Genomic DNA, 23199 nt, shown 5'->3' on the forward strand with positions numbered 1-23199 from the left:
GGTGCTTTATCTTTACAAGAACAAACAATTTGGTGAATTATTCAAAATCTACAGAGACCTTTGCCAGGAAAATGATCGCAATAATAGTGCCAGTGAAAATATTGTGTATCATGCTGAACCTGCGCCAGTACGTTGGAAAATGTTCACACCAAGTGGAAAGATTGTGACAGCAGAAATGGTATTGAAAACTGTTGACCTAAAGAATGAAAATGTAATGAAAGATATAAGTATCTATGATAATTTCAAGAAACAGTTACTTGAATATGGAGATTTAGTTATACAGGTTTTTGATGAGCACAAATTAATTGCTGTCATGAATGACTATAATGATGAAACGGGAGAATTCAAGAAGTCTGAGTATGTCGTGACGACAAGGGAGCAATTTGAAAATGGAATGTTCTACACTTGTACATGTAAAATTTATCGCACACTTTTAGAATGTTTCAGTGATATAGAAGAAGAACAGTATGATGCCTTGGATATAAATGGTATAAAGTGCATGCATTGTCCAGTATTAAAAGAAGATATTTTTCCAAATATTGAAAGTGATGAAAATGCAGCAATTACAAACATACAAGCAGTGATACAGAGAAGTCTATCATTCAAAGATATGAAGGTAGTTGAGTTGTCATCTTGCCGACCAAATACAAAGAAATTTTCAGTCTTGCATGATGATGAAATTTCATTTGTACATTTAACGTTCAGTGACCGTGTTCAGCGTTTTATACTTTCATGTACAAATGGTTTCTGCAGAAGTAGAAAGGGATTCAAAAGAAATGTAGATTTGCTCACTAAAGGAGGAAACCTATGTTGCCATTTGCTGGAACTAAAAATTGCGCCTCATTACTGGATGGAGTTTTCCAATTGTTTATTTAATGATACTGCAGATGATTTGCAAACTGAAGCCTTTACTGAAAGTATGGATGTTGAAATGAATATTGAAGACCAGTTTTCAACAGGAAATGACTCAAACTTTAATGTCAATGATGGACTTTGGTCCTTTCCTTGTGTAAGTACACATTCAGCACGAAAACAGCAAGATTCAAAATTGGCCAAGAACATAAAGGAAAGATACATTTGGATCACTTCAGACTTTAGCAATATCGAAAATGGTTGTGTAAAAGGACCTGACCTTGTGAATGAGATACCAGAGTTTCCATGTCAGTGCGGTGCTGGGTGGACTGATTTAGATCATTTAAATGGTAAAACTGTTTTTGATCGTACATTGACCATTTACACAAAATTGTACCAGTGCATTGTAGAGTTTTAACACGAATATGTGTTAAAACTGAAGCACCATATAAAATAAAATGGGATGAAGGGCAATCTCTGTGCATTCATGTTGCTACAAGGGACACTGCTGCAGGTGATGAGATTGGTTGGGCATTTGTAAACCAGGTTTTGTGTTCTAAATTGACGTTTTCATCATTTTGTGACCTTAGAACTAAAGATTACCGTGAATCAAATCCAGATTTCCGCACATTCATGGATCATGTAGTATTTTTGGAAATGGTGGTTCAGCTGGGCTTCAAATATGAAGATAGATTTCAGAAAACCCTGTCCAGTTTGTGGGTTTGCCCCAAATCAGCTTGCATGTGATGGAACGAAAGTTAGAGTTGGGTTTCGCAATGCTAACTTTGAGGAAATAAGCAAGCCAGATGACCCTGATACCATCTTACCAACACTGCACAGAAGAATGACAAGATGTTTCCTTCCTGACAGGACAGGCATTGATAAAGATAGCTTAAAACAAGCCAGAGAACATTTGCATTACATAAGCAGTGTAATTTTAAAAGAAATACCACAGCAGGAGATTCTGCCACATGAAGAACAATTTAACAGAAATAATTTACTTTTGTCTTTGTTATGTGATTCAGTTAAGCCGGTTTTCAGACGATTTCTTGCACACATGTCAGAGGATGAAAATATTTTACCAGATGAAAATATTGCATTTGCTAATGTTGTTAAAATGTTGTCTACAACAGCTCCTATCATTAGCTTGATCCCTCATGCGTATTTAGATTGCATTGTAGAACTTTTGGATCATATGACAGGAGAAAAGGTTAATAATGGTGGTAGAGATCTTTTCTTCAATAGAAAAATGCAGGAAATGCATGAATATTCACCTGAAATAAGAGATTTGATTGCAACATCAATGCTTGGCAACATTAATGAGAATGGTGAAGATTGTATACGCCAAGATGTAGTTGACTTCATTCGCTATTTAATAACACAAGTTAGTGAAATAAATGTAACTCCAGCTGAACCTGCATTGCCACAGTTTGGTACTTATAATCCTCCAAAGTTTGGGAGAGCATACTATTTTTCTGAGTCGGGAAAGAAATTGCGTTCAGTCAGAAAATTTTGCTATTGACTGTGAAAGGAAAACAACATTGTCTTATGATGATTCACCTTTAGATCATGATCGCTGTGAAAAATATTTCTCTAAAACTCATATTTCCGCACCTGGTACTTCATCTTTATTTCTTTGGTTCTGTCCTAATCATAGACATTGTTATGGATTTCATATGACAAATGCCGAAGGACGTAAAGACCCATCAGCATCAATTTATTCCCACTTGGAAACTCCACCAAAGAATATATTTTATGACTTTGCATGTAATCTCCATGAGTATTGTTTAAACCGAGAAAGTGGCTTTTTTAGAGATATTAGATTCTTCCATGACATTTTCCATGGGTTTGCTCACAAATGTTCCTGTGCATATCGATCATCAAGACTGATTGGATCTGACTCGATAAATTCTTCAATATGTGAACAATTTAACAGTTTCATTCAGTTTATTAAATCATCAGCTCGTCAAATGACCCAAGAACATTTTTGCTTCTACTTACAATTTTTCATACATGAATGGAATGTAAGAAAAAGTGAAAGGTATCAAAAACAAATGACAGTTGCTTTAGCTGGAGTTTAGATGTATGCTATTGATCATTGGAACACTTTCATATTCTTAAATTTCTTTGCTGCATTTTACATTGTTTTGTTTGATACAATTTCTGGGTGTATTATTGCAGTTGAGGGAGTAATTTTTACTCCAAAATTTAGATGTGAAACATATTTACAATATATAAAATGATCATAAACAGAGACAAATTTCATAAAGTAATGTAAAGATACTTTTTTCTATTAAACAAATGACATTTGATATTATTGTTACACATGATAAGATGTCAGATTAAGTTGAAGGTTGAAAAAGCATCCGAAGATTCCAAATAGGTACTTTTGTTTATATTTCTAAGTTTTTAAAAGACTTATTTTCGTAACTACATTGAAATAAACTTATTACAGTTTCTACTGTACGTTATTAAGCAGTATTATAGTAAACACATTCCAGATTTTCCAAGCTCAATTTTTTCAGATTATTAAATATAAGGGTTTATTGTACATGAAAACAAGAATCACAACGTTTTGCTTTATTAAAAATCGTTGCCATCTTTTCCAGTAGCAGCATACCTTTATTCTTTCAATAGTTCACTGACATACTAACCATCATTGGTTCTCTGCCGTAAGAAATGTTTAAGTTTCCATTGGCTCATATGTAGTTTGTCTTGTGCTTTCTTCTCTATATCCTGAGATATGTAAAGTTTCCCATTTTTCAATCAGTATCCAAAGATATGCTTCCCATATGAGCCTGAAGTTAATTTGCATTAAAAAATCTCATTTACATGTTCTAGCCTCACAAAATATGGCTTCATTTTTTTTCCTATCCCGCCATTCCAACTTTTCAACATCCTTTACCTGATCACAATTTCCAAAGCCTAGATCTTTTTAATATCTCCGTTCATTGCCCACTGTTTCAGCTTTTTAGGGTTTTCACATTTGTTCTTTTGAAGATTTGTCCTTCATGCCTGCTTTTTTTCATCTATTTTTATTTTGTTTATAATCATTTTTTATTATACTCATCCATAATACTATAAATACAAGCTTTAGTACTATTCACTATTGCTGCTATATCTTTAATCAAATGTACTTGACAAATGTATCCATATTTTAACACCCACTTAGACATTTTTATTTGCTCCATTAAACAAAATATTCTACATTTATCAATCAACATTAGCGATTCACTTCATCATTACCCGACCACTATCACTAATTTCTTTAGGTCTGTTACACTTTAAACATTTGGATTGTAACTGACAAACTCTGATAAAATTATTTTACAATCCTTATGTATTCTCCAGTCATACTTTAAAGAATTATTGTTCATTTTACTACTGTATTAAAAATTGTACACTTATATTTTGTGGTTAATTTCAAAAATGTTAACTGGCACAAATGTTGTGTGTATCAGTCAACAGAAAAATTAATAGAGAGCCGTGAGATCGTTTTAGTTCTTTATTTCATAAATTTTGCTAGCTTTTCTTATTCAGATGCTAGTAACATTTTAGTTTCTTTCAGTGCTCAGCTCTTAAACTGCAGGTAAATGGCACAGTATTTGCCTTTTTTCCGTCCTTTCATAATGATGTAAATTCATTAATTTTTTCATTGCCCTCATACTTTTATATACATATATTACATTTGCAAGTTAACTCCTGCTGGATAGAATGACATGTTAATAACATGTTAGTGGTTTGCACTGCTCAGCTCCTTAAACTGAAGGTAGAAGACACGACACATTTCTAATGTTTTCATAATGTTATATAGTTGGCAATTCTTCCATTAACCCCATACCTTTTTTATAAATTACATTACATTTAATACAGGGGCCCCGAGTGGTCTAATTACAAGCAGTTTATTGTCTCCAGGTATTGTCCTGAAGGTCAACGGTCAAAAAGAAATGTATATTTATCAACATAACACTTACCAGAGAGCCATAACTATCGTCCGATCTTTGATGTACTTTTTTTTTTTTTGTGTACTCTAATGCTAATGCTAGAGTGCCTGCAAGTTAACTCCTGCCGGAGAGAACAACATGTTAATAACATGTTAGTGGTTTTCGCTGCTCAGCTCCTTAAACTGCGGGTAGACGGCATAGAATTAGCTTTACTTCTCATGTTTTCATAATGGTATATAGTTAGCAATTCTTCCATTAACCCACTAATTTTTTTAATAAATTATGTTACATTTAATACATAGGTCTTAATTTTGCTTCATTATGATATTATGTCAACTTGTGAAATTGACAAGAGCAGTTTAAACTTGACTGACATCATGATGAGTAAGTATAGGATTTCCTCATTCTTTAAATATGAAACCAGTAATGATAAAATGACCTTTTCTATGAATTTGATATGAACTTATATGTAAATAATGTTTTAAATATTTTCCTCCTGCTGTTTTAATTTATTTTACTTTCTTTTTATGCACTAATATTATGATTACTGTCAGATCTTTTTCTTACTTACAATAAATCTTCACTTATTTTGATAGTCATGGTCTATACTGCGAATATTCTTCATTCCTTTAATATTGAACAAATTTTTATGTTATGATAATATTCAAGAGTAGAATAATGGTCTAAGTTTTGACTTTTTAGGTGCAACAGATGCACAATTCAAATATTGATTATTTTAACAAAATGTATTATCTGTAAAAGTGCTAATACATGTATCTTCCTTATATTTATAGTAGCCAATGTTTTCAATCGCATTTTTAACACATTATCCCTATTTAAGAGTAGAACATTATTTCCACTTCTTACTGATAATAGCTTCACATTTGTTTGCCCATTTGATAATTTAATTTTGTTTAAATTTATTTTCTTAGTATTATTCACCTTATCCAGGTAGTAATGGGTCAGGAATCCATTACACCGACTGCCTCATTGTTCTTTATAATTGCACATTACTATAAGTGTAATAATGGTTAACACTAGTACATAGTATTAGATTGTAATTGTAAATTGATTGCACAATTGATTATTCTTTGGGGAGATAGACAGAGATAGATAAATAATTTATTGTAATATTTTTTTTAATAATTATTTTTTTTTTGCACTCCAATGCTAATGCTAGAGTGCCTGCAAGTTAACTCCTGCCGGACAGAACAACATGTTAATAACATGTTAGTGGTTTTCACTGCTCAGCTCCTTAAACTGCGGGTAGACGGCACAGTATTAGCTTTACTTCTCATGTTTTCATAACGGTATATAGTTAGCAATTCTTCCATTAACCCAATACTTTTTTTAATAAATTACGTTACATGTAATACATAGGTCTTAATTTTGCTTCATTATGATATTATGTCAACTTGTGAAATTGACAAGAGCAGTTTAAATTTGACTGACATCATGATGAGTAAGTATAGGATTTCCTCATTCTTTAAATATGAAACCAATAATGATAAAATGACCTTTTCTATGAATTTGATATGAACTTATATGTAAACAATGTTTTAAATATTTTCCTCCTGCTGTTTTAATTTATTTTACTTTCTTTTTATGCACTAATATTATGATTACTGTCAGATCTTTGTCTTACTTAAAATAAATCTTCACATATTTTGATAGTCATGATCTATACTGCGAATATTCTTCATTCCTTCAATATTAAACAAGTTTTTATGTTAATATTCAAGAGTAGAATAATGGTCTAAGTTTTGACTTTTGAATATTATTATTAATATGGTTTGGATATATGTAATAGCTACAACACATTATTTTTTCAAACACAGTTTTATGAACAAGATTAATAATATTTATTTTGAAGAAATATCTACTTAAAAATTACAAGCAGCTTATTGTCTCCAAGTATTGTCTTGAAGGTCAACGGTCACAAAGAAATGTATATTTATCCACATAACAGTCACTGGAGTCATAAATCTTGTCCGATCTTTAATGTACTACTTTTTTAATTTTTTTTTTTTCACTCCAGTGCTAGAGTGCCTGCAAGTTAACTCCTGCCGGACAGAATGACATGTTAATAACATGTTAATGGTTTTCACTGCTGAGCTCCTTAAACTGCGGGTAGACGGCACAGTATTAGCTTTACTTCCCATCTTTTCCTAATGGTATATTTTAAGTAATTCTTTTGTTAACCCAATACTTTTATATATTTCATTCCATTCAATACATGGGTCTTAATTTTTCTTCATTGTGATGTGATATCTACTGCTGAAATTGACTGGCGCTATTACCCCTTAGGATAATGACCAACTGATGTTTATGTTTTATATCATCAGTTGTCATATATTTTATTGGGGTTTAGTGAAATGCATCAGACATCTTCATTTATTTTAACTTTTTAAATAATGTTATTTCAAGATTTTCATATAAAATCTTATATTGCTGTATCTGTTGTAATTAAATTGTGTTTTCTTCTTCAAAATACTTTTGTATTATTATTGTGGCTGTCAAGAAATAAAAAAAAGTTTCCAAAATAACATTTCAATTTTTTTATCTCTCTTACTCGCTCTCTCGATCGCTGTCATTTGCTCTCTCTCTCCCTCTCTCTCTCTCTCTCTCTCTCTCTCTCTCCTTCCTAACTATATTCTGAGAGACTGTGTGCTGTGTCCTGTTCATTCTAAGCCAACGTTGATATGCGAGAAAGCTTGCCGGTAGGTTCTCGTGGGTCGGTGGTTAACCCCCAATTCCCTACATGCGTACGTGCTAAATGGACGGCCCCTAAGTAGTTATTGACATTGGTTCAATTAAATAAACGTTCTAAGATAATGAATATCGATTCAGTGCATATCAGCAGTAACTGCAAGAGCAAACGAGGGGCCTGATTTGGATCATTTTGGCCAGGTCCCTTAGACTTATGTGCGGTGACCACCATCGTGAGCATGGCATTTGGAAATAAACTTTTAAAAAATTATTATATAAAACTTAAGTTATATTTTTCTTCCATCACTTACGGGCGAACCCCCCTCCCCCCCCTCTCTCTCTCTATATATATATATGTATGTGTGTGTGTGTGTGTGTGTGTGTGTGTGTGTGTGTGCGTGTGTGTTAATTCACAGATAACAGTAACCCTAACCATAAAGTAAACAACTGCATTTTACTCCTAAACCATCTGATTTATTGTCATTAACTAAGCTATAGGGCTCTAAGATACAAATAATGTAGTGAAAACAGCAACCAAATCGCATGTCCTTTCAGACCAACATTGCCGTTGGGTGGAAAACTATAGTGATAAATGTGGGGGTTTTTGTTGGCCGGTTAAATGCCAACAAAACCCTAATAGGACAGGATGGGAGAGCGAATATGAACATAAGCTATCCGAGATAGACATAACCAGAACATGCATTCCTAAACATGGGTTTGAAGTTCAAGCCAACAACTAAACTTCTACATAGAAAATTTCAGTAACAGGTAAAGAATTTACTAGAAAATTCACGGTAATGAAGTTTTTAAATGGTAAACAAAACATAACGAAAACATAATTTGTAATGATAAAGTTCTTGGTACCCGCAACATTCAGCCTTCTGCGATTCATTGTGATGGAAATAACAGAACGAACTTGTATGCAGGCATCACAGTATATACCCGAAAAATCGCAAAGAGATAAATGTGATTGTGCAAAGATTAATAAATTATAAATTTATTGCAAATAAAATTTCCGGCTACTTAAGCCCACCCGATAATGTTAGACATAGGCACCTTTACACCTTGTTAAAAATTCAGAAATTTCAATCTTGGTCAGTTACTTCTAAAATTCCCACATGAAGGCCCATCGTTCATTTATAGTGAGCGAATCGTATAACATTGCGGAATAAATATACTCCTTTTTGGTGTGTGTGAACTGGATTTTTAACGTAGCTTTAACAATGTTTAAGCATTGGGGCATCATACCGGAGACATGTAGCATGATGTCCCACCCAGTCACATTATCCTGACACCAGGCCGACCAGTCCTACCACTAACCTCTTAACGCTGAGCAACTAGCGAGGCAACTGTGTGTACCATTTTTATTAATCTTTGGTATGGCTCGGCGTGGGTTCGAACCGGCGACCAACCTCATCCTAGAAGGAAGCTATAACAACCAGGCCACTGGGGCGGTCCCTTTGACGGCTAAACATAAGGCGTATCAGAAACTAAGTGTTAGGGAACTATTTCAAGAATAACCACGACCAGAAAAACCCGTTTTAGAAGTTAAAAAATTGTTAAAGCTGGGTTTTAAAAAGTATAACTTTTAATTTAACTGTAATTGGTTCCTACAAATATCTGACACGTTAAAGCCAACTTACACGCGCTAACTCTTGCACATACCTTCCTTCCATTCTAAACACACTTTTATTTGCATTCTGAAATCTCATATTATTAGGTTACACATAGATTATGTTGCAGAAATGGAAGATTTTCATAAGCAAAAATACAAGGAAAATGACAAAATTACCAAACTCTTGAAAGATGTATCTCATCAAGGCGCATCTTTTGACAGAACTGTTATAGCTACAACCCTAACCATAAACCTAACCCCTACATATGTGGGGGCGCTATGTGCTGCAGACAGACGAACCACTATATACAAAATATCTCGCCAAGGTCGATCTAGGAAAGGAAACCGCATGACCAATTTCCAAGTAATTACAGATATATTTCATAAAAAAAATCAATAAAGCAACCCTAAATGACAAATATCCATTTTCAAATCGAAATATCTGTATTGATTTTGATGAAAAGTAAATATCGATAGCGCTCCATGAGACACGGATTGCGGTGAAAACCGTCCGAATCATCAAGTCCGTCCGTACGTTATTACCAGAAAACCACAACACTAAACCATAACCCTAATTAACAAGAATGAAATTTTCTCCAAAATGACTCAGCTGATTTTAATCAACGATGTATCGTTGGATTACTCTTGATAACGCTCATCTTGGGACACAAGTATCGTAAAATTACTATAATCTGTCCGCTCGATACAGTGCAAAAAGCTCATTTCACATTACAGTGAGCATTGTAGGTCATAGATAAAAAATTTTTTTACAGGAACAAAAAAAAAAAACAACAATCAGTATTATACATCATGTCTTCATAAATTAAAACCACTCCGGTGGGCTAGTGGTTAGAGCGTTCGCCTCGGATGCGGGAGGTCGTGGGTTCGATCACCGGCCGAGTCATACCAAAGACTTACAAAAACGGTACTAACAGCTGCCTCAGCATTAAGAGGTTAGTGTTAGGACTGGTCGGCCCGGTGTCAGGATAATGTGACTGGGTGGGACATCATGCTACATGTCTGCGGCATGATGTCCCAGTGCTAGACATCACTATAAACTGCCACATTGCAGACATCGTAGCGATATGACTGAAAAATTGTTAAAGCTATGTTAAAATTCCAAATCACATCACATCCAAATCACATAAATTAAAACATTATATCAAAATTTAAAAGCAATCTAATAAAAACTATTAAAAAAAAATAAAATCAGCTTTTTGTTTAAAATAAACCAAAACCAAATGAAAACCAAACAAATGCGGGTTGCTTTTACTTCCGTAGTGGTAATGTCGTGACTGAACACATAGGTCATCACCCGTGGATTATAACACACTTGATTCTCCCCAGAACACCATTGCCACCACATTTATGCATCGAGACCGTTTCGGTGGCTTAGTGGTTAGAGCGTCCGCCTCGGATGCGGGAGGTCGTGGGTTTGCTCCCAGGCATACCAAAGACAGGTTACATATTAAATTATTATTGAGGTTTCACAACACACACACACACACACACCGTTTCCTAGGCGTACATACGTTATCTGTAGACTCCCTAGCCCCCCGACACGCAAGCTTATGCATTTTGGTTAAACACCCTCCCCCTCCATGCGTACTTACTAAATGGATGGCCCCTATTACGGACTTTAGGGTGGTTACCTGCCACCCTATGGCCATATAAAGATGCGGTTACTCTTTTTAAACGATGCTCTCCTCTACCATAGCCAAACCATCGGTTGTTGTTACCTCGATTGCCGTTTCCTTAGTACCGTTGATAGTTGTACAGGCTGCTATTCATATTACTACTCAGTTTAACTCTGTCTGGTCTACAATGGGCTTGAGATATAATGTATATTTTTTTAAAATTTGAATGGGCCCAGCGTCATTCTGCAAGTTCAGCTGCTTTTTGACCATCCTCATCTGTCGCAAAAAGTCATCATAGTTAGAGAAGGTGTCGAACTTAGGGCAAGTTTGGCTCTTCAGGAGGTCACTCCTCAGGTCGACCATTCCTAACCTCTTAATGTTGAGCAGCAACAGAGGCAGCTCCTAATAACATTTTTTGTTAGAAGTATTCGGTATGACTACTACAATTCCACAGTTAATTTTTGAATGTTAAACTAACGGGAAAAAGTGACAGTGCTGTTCCTTTAACCATGTATATAAATGTTAACTGTACTGCATTCGAAAAATGAAAATAAATGCAGCTATTGTATGTGAATTCATGATGTGCAAATATTTCCATTGTCCTGACTGATGATCACCAAGCCAAAATAATGCAATGTTTTTTAATAATCTTTCCAGGAAGCAGTGGGGGTGGGTGGAAGTAGAGAATAGAATAGTACAATAGTAGAATGATATACATGGTGGTATAGAAATCGGCTGAGGAGTCTCACACCAATAATTGAGGACCATCAATTTGCTATCATTTGTATGATGCAAATATAGGAATTGAATAGCATTTGAATATAATGACAGAGTTACTTGGGTTTCTGCCGAGGGTAATGAATTATGGAGTGAAGTATGAACTTTGTGATCCAGCAGAACATCTAGTGAATTGAATAATGCATGAAAACTTTTGTTTGCTTACTAATGATGATGTAATTTCTGACATGTCAAAGAGAACTTTAAACATGCATACAGTAAATTCTGTATTAAATAGCAGGAGGGAGGAAACAAAATGTTTGCTCATTTTTTGCAACTAGATTAACCAAGGACTTGCATTTTTATATAAATGTGTGTGCCTTAATATAAGGATACATAGCATCCTCTGCTGATATATGACTTATTTAAGTCCACCTAAGCTTTATATTGTTAATACCATTTATCAAACACCCTCATGGGCTTTATGTAGTAGCATTATTAATGAGATTTATGAAACCCAGGGTGCATATAACAATGTCTTAAACCATTCAACCACCAGAGGCTGTTTTTATTTGTGTCTGGGAAATTGTGATGCAGACATGTAACATGATATCCCACCCAGTCGCATTATATTGACATTGGCCTCTGTATATTCAAGTACTAAAGAAATATTTGACGAAGATAAATGTTTTATTCAATATTTTTTTATACAGAAAAACAGTAACAATAACAATAACAATATCTAAATACAAACAGATTATGGAATTTAACAATGAAAAAGAGTTAAAATATTACTAAGATGAACATAAATATTACATATGTTTCATTTCTCTCCTTTTAATAATTATTACAAGACCTGTTAACATGTGAAAAAAAGCCTTAATCATAATGCAAAACGCTAGCAGCAAAAATGCAATCTCTTGGTACATAAATTGTGTTATGGTTTTATTGAAATTAATGGTGTTTATAAATCACAATATAAATGTAGTACTAATATTAGTAACCTTACTCTTACCAAGCGGACAGGGTACTAACATGAGCATATACGTGTCAATGGAGCAAGCTGGGTGTGATTCACAACTGGTGCTCTTTTAGCCTAATGTCATATAAATCAATGTTGTCAACCTGAAGGATATACGCCTGTCATAGGTGGCTTTGAAAAAAGTTGTAGAAGGGAATTTCATCGGTAAAAATTAAATTCCAGTTCATGCCTGATTGAGTCAAAATGTTTGGTCAAGTTTGATTCATCAAACATTCATTTGCAAGCACCCTATTAATATAACTTTCACTGCATTATTGTAAAGAGAGCAAAAGTCGATAAATTGATTTTATGATAAATACTGTTGACATGTGAAAAACATATATACTCACAAGGAACATAGCCCATTAGTTTTAATCTGCATGCACATAATTTTTTATCAAGGAATATACTGAACTGTTATTTGCCAAGTTAAGTTGCAGAAAGTAACACTTATAATGTACTATTACATCAATGTGTCAACAGGTACCCTTTGTACAAGAACAATACAACTTTATTTAGACCATGATAATTCTCTCCTTATTTTCCTTTGAAGTAATATTTAATGTATAGGATGTCTGAATAAAATGAAAATAGATCATTTCACTTATAGCAATTATGATATATATCACTGCACACACAAAAAACATACCTCTACATCCTCTTTATCTTGCTCTCTCTCTCTCTTAACAATAAAGGGATTAATATCAAATTAAACCCAATTTAAATGAGAAGTATATTCGGCACAACAAAGATAATAATACTTTGTCTCTTTTAACTGAAAAATATAGGAGAGCACCAGTAACATAGAAAACTTTTTTTAATTATGTGACTTCTAAAATTCCTGGTCTAGGACCACATCTTTGAAAAACTTTAACGCAGATAAGCAACCAAAGAGAAGAAAATTTACAGTTGCATAAAATAGAGATATGATATTACCATAATAATATTTCAGATCTATATTTAATGCAAAAATATTTCAACGAGATCTTTTATATTTCTAAACTATACAATTAAAATCGTTTCTAATAAGTCCAACATTTTTACTCGGCTAATCAACCCAGTAACTATCTGAATAATTATTATTATGAATTGCTGAATTGTCCATAATTTATATGTTTTTAGGGATATTAATCTGTTGAAAATAATCACTTAGTTATGTGAAAATGATTATTTTACTTTTATGCAGATAGGAGAAAATGCGATTTTTGTTTTGCAAATCACCGATTTTATTTTATTTTTTACTTATTATTAAATTAACTCCTTTTCAGTTGCCCAGATAACTTAGCTCCTTGTCTTTATAAAATTATCAATCACCGACAATAACATCTATAATGATAATAATAATAATAATAATGCTTTATTTTTAGAGGGTGACTCATTAGTCAAGGACTAATGTTGCTTGAGGCCCTCTTATGGAGAGCATCACAATGCACATTATATGAAGATAGCAATAATTGCTGTTTATTTTAACATGTTTAGCATTGAAATACTAAATTCGATTAGCTATTAGAAGCACATACATGCTCATGATATCTTTTCTTAAATAGTCTAATATTTTCAGCAGATTTTACATGTAGTGGAAGCTTATTCCACATAACTGAACCAGAATATTGGTATTGTGTTGAAAATGGCCTGAATAAATCCTGAAGATACTCTGGTGCAGTTCCATGTAGACATTTATATAAAAGAACTGTCTTGTGAAAATCTATCCTGTCATATATTGTGAAACATTTTAGTTATGTAAATAATGCTTTTGAAGGATGATCAACAGATGCATCTAAAATTACATGTGCTGCTCGTTTCTGAAGTTTATAAATCATGTCAAGCTCAGATTTAGCACAATTTTCCCATACATTATAACAATAATCCATTTTTGGAAGAATATAGGACTTGTAGCATAAATTGCGAGTTTCCGTAGGTAAATATTTCGTGATTCTGCTGAGAAGGGCAATTTTGGATGACAGTGTTTTACAAAACTTATCAATATGGTCATTCTATTATAAATTATTATCTACGGACACACCACAAGCCTTTCATGTCTGACATTTTCTAATGGATGATTATTTATTGCAAGAGACAGTTTTGAGTTCCCTTACCTGTGTAGCTTAAGTGATGTCCCCAAAATCATACATTTTGTTTTATCTTCATTAACTACCATCCTATTTTGTTGTGGCTAGTTATGGAGTCAAATAAGGCCTGAGTTTAATCTTGTTTGGTTAACTTCATTATCATAACTAGACATATACAAGGTTGCATCATCTGCAAACAAATATGTAATTGTGGATTCATTATTTAATGGTAGATCATTGATATAGATAAGGAAGAGGAGAGTGCCCAAAACTGAGCCTTGAGGGCCCCCTGAATGCCTAGTATGAGTTTGAGAGCTAATATTGCCAATGCTTACTTGTTGAGACCTTTGCTTTAGGTATGATCTAAGCCAGCTTAAAGAAGGATTGTTGAACCTGTAACAGTTCAATTTTTTGAATCAGAATTTCATGATCAATAAGATCAAAGGCTTTCTTTAAGTCAAGGAAAACAATCCCAGCCATATGTCCATTATCCATTTTTATCCATTTCCTTCAGACAAAGATCAATTAATTTGGTAAGTTCTGTTTGGCACGATTGGTATTTTCTAAATCCTGATTGCATTTTATGAAATAGAGAGTATGTTTCAAAAAATGTATAGACCTGAATGGCTAAATGTTTTTCAAATAGTTTTTACAATACTGATAGAATTGATATTGGTCGGTAATTTCCTGGATCCTTCTTGTCTCCTTTCTTAAAGATATGTGTAACCTTTGCACATTTCAGTGTTTCTGGAAAATTACCAATCATTATAATTAAATTTATGACATGCATTAGTGGCTTTGTTATTACTTGTGCAGCCATTTTAAGAATTCGTGGACCAATACCATCCAATCCAGAGGATTTATTAATATTCAGCTTAATTACAATATCAAAAACATCAGCTTCACTAACATTGGCTACTGAAAATTAATTATCACCAGGAATTTTAGCTATTATAAATAACAGAAGAGCAACAAGTTCAATTTTTTATGCTAGTCTGGTTCTGAATACTTTTATTAGAGATATTTATGAAGAAATTGTTGAACATTTCCACAATGTCTTGTACAGATGTTGCCATATCAAATAAACAGTGTGACCCCGCTATAGCTTGCTTTGATGTAACACGAATTTGGATATGACATGGCTATGGCATGGCTTCTGAAATTAAATATACATGTACTCTTCTCATAGGGGCCCTGAGTGGTCGAGTGGTCTAAAGTGCTCTCCGTTATGGATCACTGCCATCTCACCTCTGTCTGAGTTGGTTCGAGTCTAGGATTCGGCCAATGTGGGTATGTGAGAAAGCTTGCCAGTAACTTCTCGTGGGTCAGTGGTTCTTCATGGGGTTAGCCCTGGTTCTTCCTCCACCAATAATACTGGCCACTATGCATGTTATATCATAATCTGCTTATCCTGACATCTGGCCTGAGTACTGTATGTTCCGTGAGATCTCATTACTTTTTTTCTTAAATCATTTTTGGTAGTGGATATCATCCTCACAAGGAACTAGCTCATAATGGATGTTTTGGAAGAAATAGTGTTGGTTTATTGGCCGCTCGCTAGTAATTAATATTTTTATTTTCACTGAACTCTGTAAGTGGATTTTAAATTTAAGAACACTCGTATTTTCTGTAGTAATCACTACCAACAGAACGGAACACCTGTGTATTCATTTTATGATGGCCTTCTAAAAAAAAATGTATGATGGAAGGCAGCATTACTTCGCCAACAGAAATGTAACGGGAAACAACCCACCAAAACAGAGATCCAATTGTTGGTCTATTTATGATAACGAGATTTGCTACAATCAACAAACTTTTGAACGTATGAAACATAAGAAACTGCTACAACTGACCAAACAAATGCTATTTCCTTTTTTTCTTCATGAAAACTTATGCTTACATTTGCTAAAAACATTGGTACAAAACGCAAACTAAATGTCCAGATTTTTGAAGCCATATAGTCTACATATAATCAAAAGTGCCCCTTTATGCAAACACTTTTATAACCCCTCCAGCCCACCATATTTTAGGTAACTTAATTGGTTGGTTAAAACAGGGTTTGATTTATAACACAACTGGGTTCTATGGAGCCAAACTACATTGTTACAGCAGGATCACACTGTATTGCTTTATTAATAGGAAAAGCATGGAAGCATCAGCAAGTGTGATCAGAAATGCAATATTTTGAATATTAATGTACAATGAATTAGCTAATACAGATATGTCTAGTACTAATAATTAGTGAGCCGTAAAAAGTTAATGCTGTTCAGGACTGAGGAATTATGCTTGTGCTCCAAGACTTAGTAGAGGTCACATTTTCTGTGTAAATCTGCTGTATGTAGTAGCTACTGTACATGGCTTTCCGTGGAGAATAACACAGTTCTTCTCCATCATAAGAATGACATTCATCACTGGATCTGAAAGATAAAAACTTCCAGTAAGTAAGGAATTAAGGGGTTTCATATTTATGATACTTATATATTTTACTGTGTGCCTTATACGTTCCTGTAACTAATGCAGAAAAATAAAAACTATATATATATATAGAAAATATGTATAGTATGTATGCTGTATCAATGATATACCTCAAGATGTATAAATTTTTCATTAAAATGAAACAAGACTTGCTGGTATATCAAATTATTTTATAATAATACTTTTAAATCCATGTTTTAGGATTTATGAATACATACCAACCTCTGACGAGGAAGAAGTGTAATCCAAGTGGACAAAAAGAGAAATAGAAGCAGAAAAAGAGGAATCCACATATAACATGCTACAATTTCAATAAACAATGATTTATTTGCCCCTCTAGTCTTTTAACATCCTTTACTGCTTCAAGTTTTCATATGTAGCACTTTTAGTTTTAGAAAGCAACAGATTTTCATGTTGCATTTTAAAACACTGTACCAGCTGAGACCATGAATGTTTTGCACACCAGTAGAGCACAAAGTACTGGGTTACTGAGCCTGGATCTGTATTCACTTTTATGTTTGTTAACAATACTGAACAATCTCTCACTGTCAGCATTAGAATGGTAAAGAACCAATATTCCTTTCATAGCCTGACAAAGAAGAGGAAATTTATATCTTCAAGTGATTGTGTCTTTTAGCTGGGAAATAAGGTGCCACTGCACATCAACTCTATCTGCATTAAGTATATTGTCAGGTAGAATCTAAACTTTATATTTCAGGAATTCTCCTTCCAGATGATCCAAGGCAGACGAGGGTATTAGAAAGTGATATCTCTTGAAAAAGAATCTAACACTTTGGAAGCTTTTTGACTGTCTCTCATTTACATCAGCAACTGAAGCTTTAAAAGCACTTCATCTCCATAGCGGAATTTCTGGAGCATGTAATCACAGGCTGTAGCATAATAATCTCAAAAAATTATCATACAACACGTTCACAGCTAGAGTAGAACTGTGTTCAATGAATTCTCTTGCTTCTGCACCAAAAGCAAGATCTTCATTATCTTTCTATTAAGAACTTGGTAAATAACACCTCTGTGTTTATAACATTCATGTCCGCACTTTAGTTCTGCTGCAGATAAGAAGTTCCCTTAGTATTGGAGTTTGTAAGACGAGCCATTCATATATTCATCTTTGAAGGATTCGGTTTTTTTATGTCTTTTTCTGATCCACCTGTGAATTTTTTTGAAAAAATATATGTGCTCTAACACAAACATCGACTAGAATACATCTGAAGACTTTTAGAGCCAAATAGTAAAATTATTTCCACATGGCCTGCAATAGATGTCACGTGATGCTGCCCTTGTGTCCTCATCTTTGTAGGATTCTGTTATTTTTTGTTTCGTTTACTTTTGGCCTATTTCTAATCCATCTGTGAAATTATTTGAAAGGAGATATTTTTGCTCTCATACACACATCAACTAAAATAAATTACACTTTAGCACCAAATACATATAGACTGGTTTTGTACTAAATATAAATTAGAAAAAGAATCTGTGAGTAAAGATTAAAAATTAGAAAACCAGTCTGTTGTCTCGTAAACTAAGCCATGAAGCTGCTATGTATAGAATACGAGGTCAAAAGTTTGAAAGTAGAGCATGTTTCTGGGTAATAGGATAGTTGCTATAAATAGAACATAATACTGTTAAGAAAAAGCATGGACAAGTTTGCTCTTATATTGTAGTTATGTAGAAGCCATCTTTTCTAAAATATGGTATGTGGGATTAATGAGATGTTAATAAAAGCGAGAAAACAAACAATTGATTGTTTTTGGAAGGTGGATATACCGAAAAAGCGCAATCCATATATGTTTAGGTGTAAGGCGTAATTTAGTGAAAAAAAGCGTAATGATTGGCATGTATGTGTATGTAGTATAAATAAATTTATAGTTTTAACATGACTCAAAATTATGTAGCCACAAAATGTTCATTATCAATGTCCTACAAAAATGTCATCGATTATTGTAATAATAAAGCATAATGATACATTTCAAATACATCACTGAAATTTAAAGATTATCTGTCTCACTGTCACTTTACTTTAATGTTCTTTAAACTGTAGGTACGTATTAAATCCGACCTTCATAGGTCATATTTTCTAAATTGTCATAAAATGTATTATTATGCACAATTTTGCATGACCCCTCACCCATAAAATCCCTGTATAACTTCTTTATGGACGATATCTTAGAAGTGTATCACTAATTAAAATAACCGATGAAAATTTATTTCACTTGTATGAGATAAGAAAAATGTGTTAGTAGATTGAACACTTTCATTTCCAGTATAACCAAGATCATCCCATACAAGTTTCTGAAAACGTAAGACATCTTCATTATGGTAAAGTGCTGATCAACTTAAATTTTTTAAAATTCTGGAGCCAATAGCATAATGAAACCATGATAGCTGATACATGTAGTTGAAATCACCTTAGGAGAACCTTGGAAAGTGCTTCAACAGAGTGCCCCGGACAGAGGATGTTGGGGTTTTAATGGCTTATGCTCAAATAAGGGGTAACAGGAGTCTGCTAATGTTACCGACTACATTTCCAGTGACATGGCAAAATAACATACTCATAGACATTAATGTCCTCAAAGCATTTGCTGTTACCAGTAAATGGGTTATCAATGGATGCAATATTATCGGAACATTTCTAACTCAATTGGCATGTGACACTGAAATATGACACAGAAGCAGTATATGTCAAATGTAACAGGAGGATTCACTGTCACTCACTGCACTGACTGATTGAGGCAATGTGCCTTTATAATGAAACTAAAAAATATTGACAAAATTCATGACTGAAATGTGAAAGTAAGTTTTGGTAGTTAAAAAAAATTAGAGATTTGGAAAGGGGCTGTCCATTTAGTACATACGCATGGAGGGGAGCTGGGGTTAACCGTAATGCATACACTTGCGTATGGAGTGGTATAATGATAACGTATGTATGCATAACCTATTCGACTGGGTTCAGTTGGCATTTGAATTTTAGCGGACATGAGACAAACTTTTTAAAGTTACACAGTTATTTCTTGGATGCAGCCAGACATTCAATGTCGGTGGACTATCTGTTTTATAAAAAAAACCATAAATACTATTAATCCTTGATTGTTCATACGTGAATTAAATATAGGCCGTTATACAGAATTGGGGTGGTCAAGCATGCGTACACAGGTTGGGGTGTGTGTAAAAAAGTATGCATGTGTACAGGGAGGGGTGTAGGGGTGAAGCTATGCCAGACTTTTGCATACATACTAAATGGATGGCACCAAAGAAGCTGGTGCAAGCCTAAACTTAGTATGTTACCTGTGAAATCAAATAAACTGTTATTAAAAAAAATAACACATAGGAATTAAAAGATCAACTACCAAAAATTCAATAACCATTGTAATTCCAACTATTGTCAACTTATTAATGGTACTGAAACTAACATTAGTGAGCAAGACAAGAAATTATGTACCAGCTTTTTTTCCCACTAGACACTGGCAAATTTAAAATTAAGAACTATCGTGGGAACAAGTCCTATAATAAATAAAATTGAAGAATGATGCTTGATTGTGGCACCAATAGTAACATCAGTGCAGGTAATGAATGGCCATGACATCACTTTCATCATTTTTATCATCAAAGCGTGCTACTGAATAAATGCTCACACCATAAATCTTTAAAAAAAATGACAAATGTGAAGAAAGCGGTAAGCAGTTTAGATTCTGTTGATGTAAATTATTTAGTGTGTAACTATTCATCGTTTAATATATCCAAAGTTCTTTACAAGTCTTTGATTCAGATTTTTTTTGCATTACAGAAAGTGAAACAAATCTAACGAAGCGTTTTGATACTTTAAGAAATATTGTATAATAATTAATAGCAGCAAGATAACTCATTTGTGAAAAAACAATAATTAAAATGCACACTTAATAGTTTGCAATTTAAAATGTACCTGTTAAAATAAATTGATCTATCACCACTTGTCAATCATGCCTATCAAATTAACCAATCAGCGAGTGTAAGTTATACACACCTACAGGCATTGCTTTTGTCCACCATTTTCCTCTGACAAGCAGCATGTGGCAAAAATGAATAGATTATGATAAGTATTTACAAAGTTTGCAATGATTTGTTGATTTCTACATAGATAAGGGTGAAAATAAAGAATGTATACGGTTTCCTAGTGGGACCCAAAGTGAATGCACATTATGACAATAGTAACTGCAACAACACAATGGGCTTAACAAAACCTAATGACACTAATTCACATAAAACTGGCCGATGTATGCAAAACAAAAGAACATTCTTCAGCAGATACACTGAGGAATTCAACATTAACAAAATATAAAAACACTTGCAAATAAGAAAACATGGTTTACCTTATCTCATGCAAAATGTACAGTAGCAAGTACACGTATAAGGAAACACAAAAACTTAACGTAAGAATGAACCTTCATCTTTCTGATTAACATACCCTAAAAAATAGACTTTAGTCTGGTAGATTTCTCTTTGCCGTTGATGATGCAGTCGTCCTGGATTTGCCCAATGCCATTACTGTTCAAATGAACAAATGAAAGAAAAAGAACATATTGCATTAGATGTCTATAAATCTTGCATACTATTCGTCAAAACAAAAAGGAATAACAACATACACATAATACATAAAATTGTTTATGAAACATATTAGATCATATTATTTACATCGGAGTCCACTTTAAGTCAGTACTCAGAAATAAGTCCCTACATTTCTTTAAAAAAATAACCCCTCATGCTGGCACAACAACATAATCATACTTTTTGGACTGGTGACTGAAGGATTTTCAGCTGGTCTTTGCAACAGTGTCACTTTGTTATAATTGAAAATGTAACTTTCAATATGAAAAATCGGTGGTCACATTAAGCTTTATCACAGTATTGTGTGTTCTGATTTTATCTTTGCCTTATTCCAATTTCAAATATGGTCTATGTGTTAAGTATTTTGATTTGAAATACATGTAACATGAAAGGGAAAAGAAAAAGGTCAGCTTTTATATACTGACTATAAACTTAAAAACTGATGCAGACAGCATTAAGTTTCATAATTTTCACCTGCTTGAACTCTTTAACTTTAAACGTGACTCTACATTTCACTGTTTTCGTTGATTTTCGAATTAAGTTTGCTTATATTTTCACAGAGTGTTTATGTAAATATACCAAAATAACTCTGTCAATGACAGTGAAACACACACATACACACAGTATATATCCAGTTCTGTATTGTCTTCACAAAATTGTGAGCTTCATGTTTTAAGCTCATTTGATGTATCAGTATTATGGATAATGGGTATGAATGTGAAACCTTATGCAGCCCTTAAAATAAAAATTTCTGTTCATTTCATGATGTTATCAATTACATACTGAACCATAAAATTTTAATAGAAGCAGAGATATCGAGTAAAAAAAACAAAATGGTAGAAAAGTTTATTTGAATTCTATATTGAAACACTTCTGGAAAACAAGCATAAAGAGAAATATTGCAAATTACGCTGGTCATTTTGTTCCTTCTTTCAGAATGATCTCTTGACAATGGATGAATTGTGGAATAAGAAATCAAAACAGGCATTGCCAACTTTTCAAAACAGTTTTTATTTTATCTTTCTTTTTTCATTTTTCCTATATTTTTTCGTCTGATATTTGAAAACCGGGCAAACAAAGCACTGTAGAGTTATAACCCTCTCAATAGTGTTTATCCTTACTAAAAAAAACAAGTGCCTGTGACTGTAAATACTATTTAAGATGAATTATAATGTAAAGAATAACAAAGCAAACTAATAATAATTATTCATGACTAATGAGTTTGTGTGTGGTTTAGATTTTTTAATGATTTTTTTAAAAAATTTCCCTCATATTGCTATGATGTCTGCAGTGTGATTGTTTATAGTGATGTCTAGCACTGGGGCATCATGCCACAGACATGTAGCATGATGTCCCACCCAGTCACATTAACCTGACACCAGGCCGACCAGTCCTAACACTAACCTCTTAATGATGAGTGCCAAGCGAAGCAGCTGTTAGTACCATTTTTGTAAGTCTTTGGCAAATAGATTCATGCAAATATAGCTGTATATGTAAATAAATTCAGCAAAGCATTATATATGGCATCTACAAATTACATGGAATTGTCACAACTACCTTTGCT

At 33.5% G+C, this 23199-nt stretch overlaps 1 long non-coding RNA gene and 1 pseudogene across 1 annotated transcript; one reads left to right on the forward strand and one right to left on the reverse strand.

Moving 5' to 3' along the window:
- The first annotated feature begins 1511 nt into the window (after nt 1-1511).
- Nucleotides 1512-2933, forward strand: LOC149782409 (uncharacterized; annotated as a pseudogene).
- A 13724-nt stretch (nt 2934-16657) lies between these two features.
- On the reverse strand, nt 16658-21791 carry LOC149782410 (uncharacterized). Its single transcript, XR_016414589.1, has 2 exons — nt 21496-21791; nt 16658-16981 (listed from the first exon to the last, which is right to left on the reverse strand). It is a non-coding gene; the product is annotated as an uncharacterized LOC149782410 (long non-coding RNA).
- Nucleotides 21792-23199: the final 1408 nt, after the last annotated feature.

Source organism: Sinohyriopsis cumingii, chromosome 15 (assembly GCF_028554795.1).
Source record: "Sinohyriopsis cumingii isolate HCF-2022 chromosome 15, ASM2855479v2, whole genome shotgun sequence".
In the NCBI taxonomy this organism is placed as follows: domain Eukaryota; kingdom Metazoa; phylum Mollusca; class Bivalvia; order Unionida; family Unionidae; genus Sinohyriopsis; species Sinohyriopsis cumingii.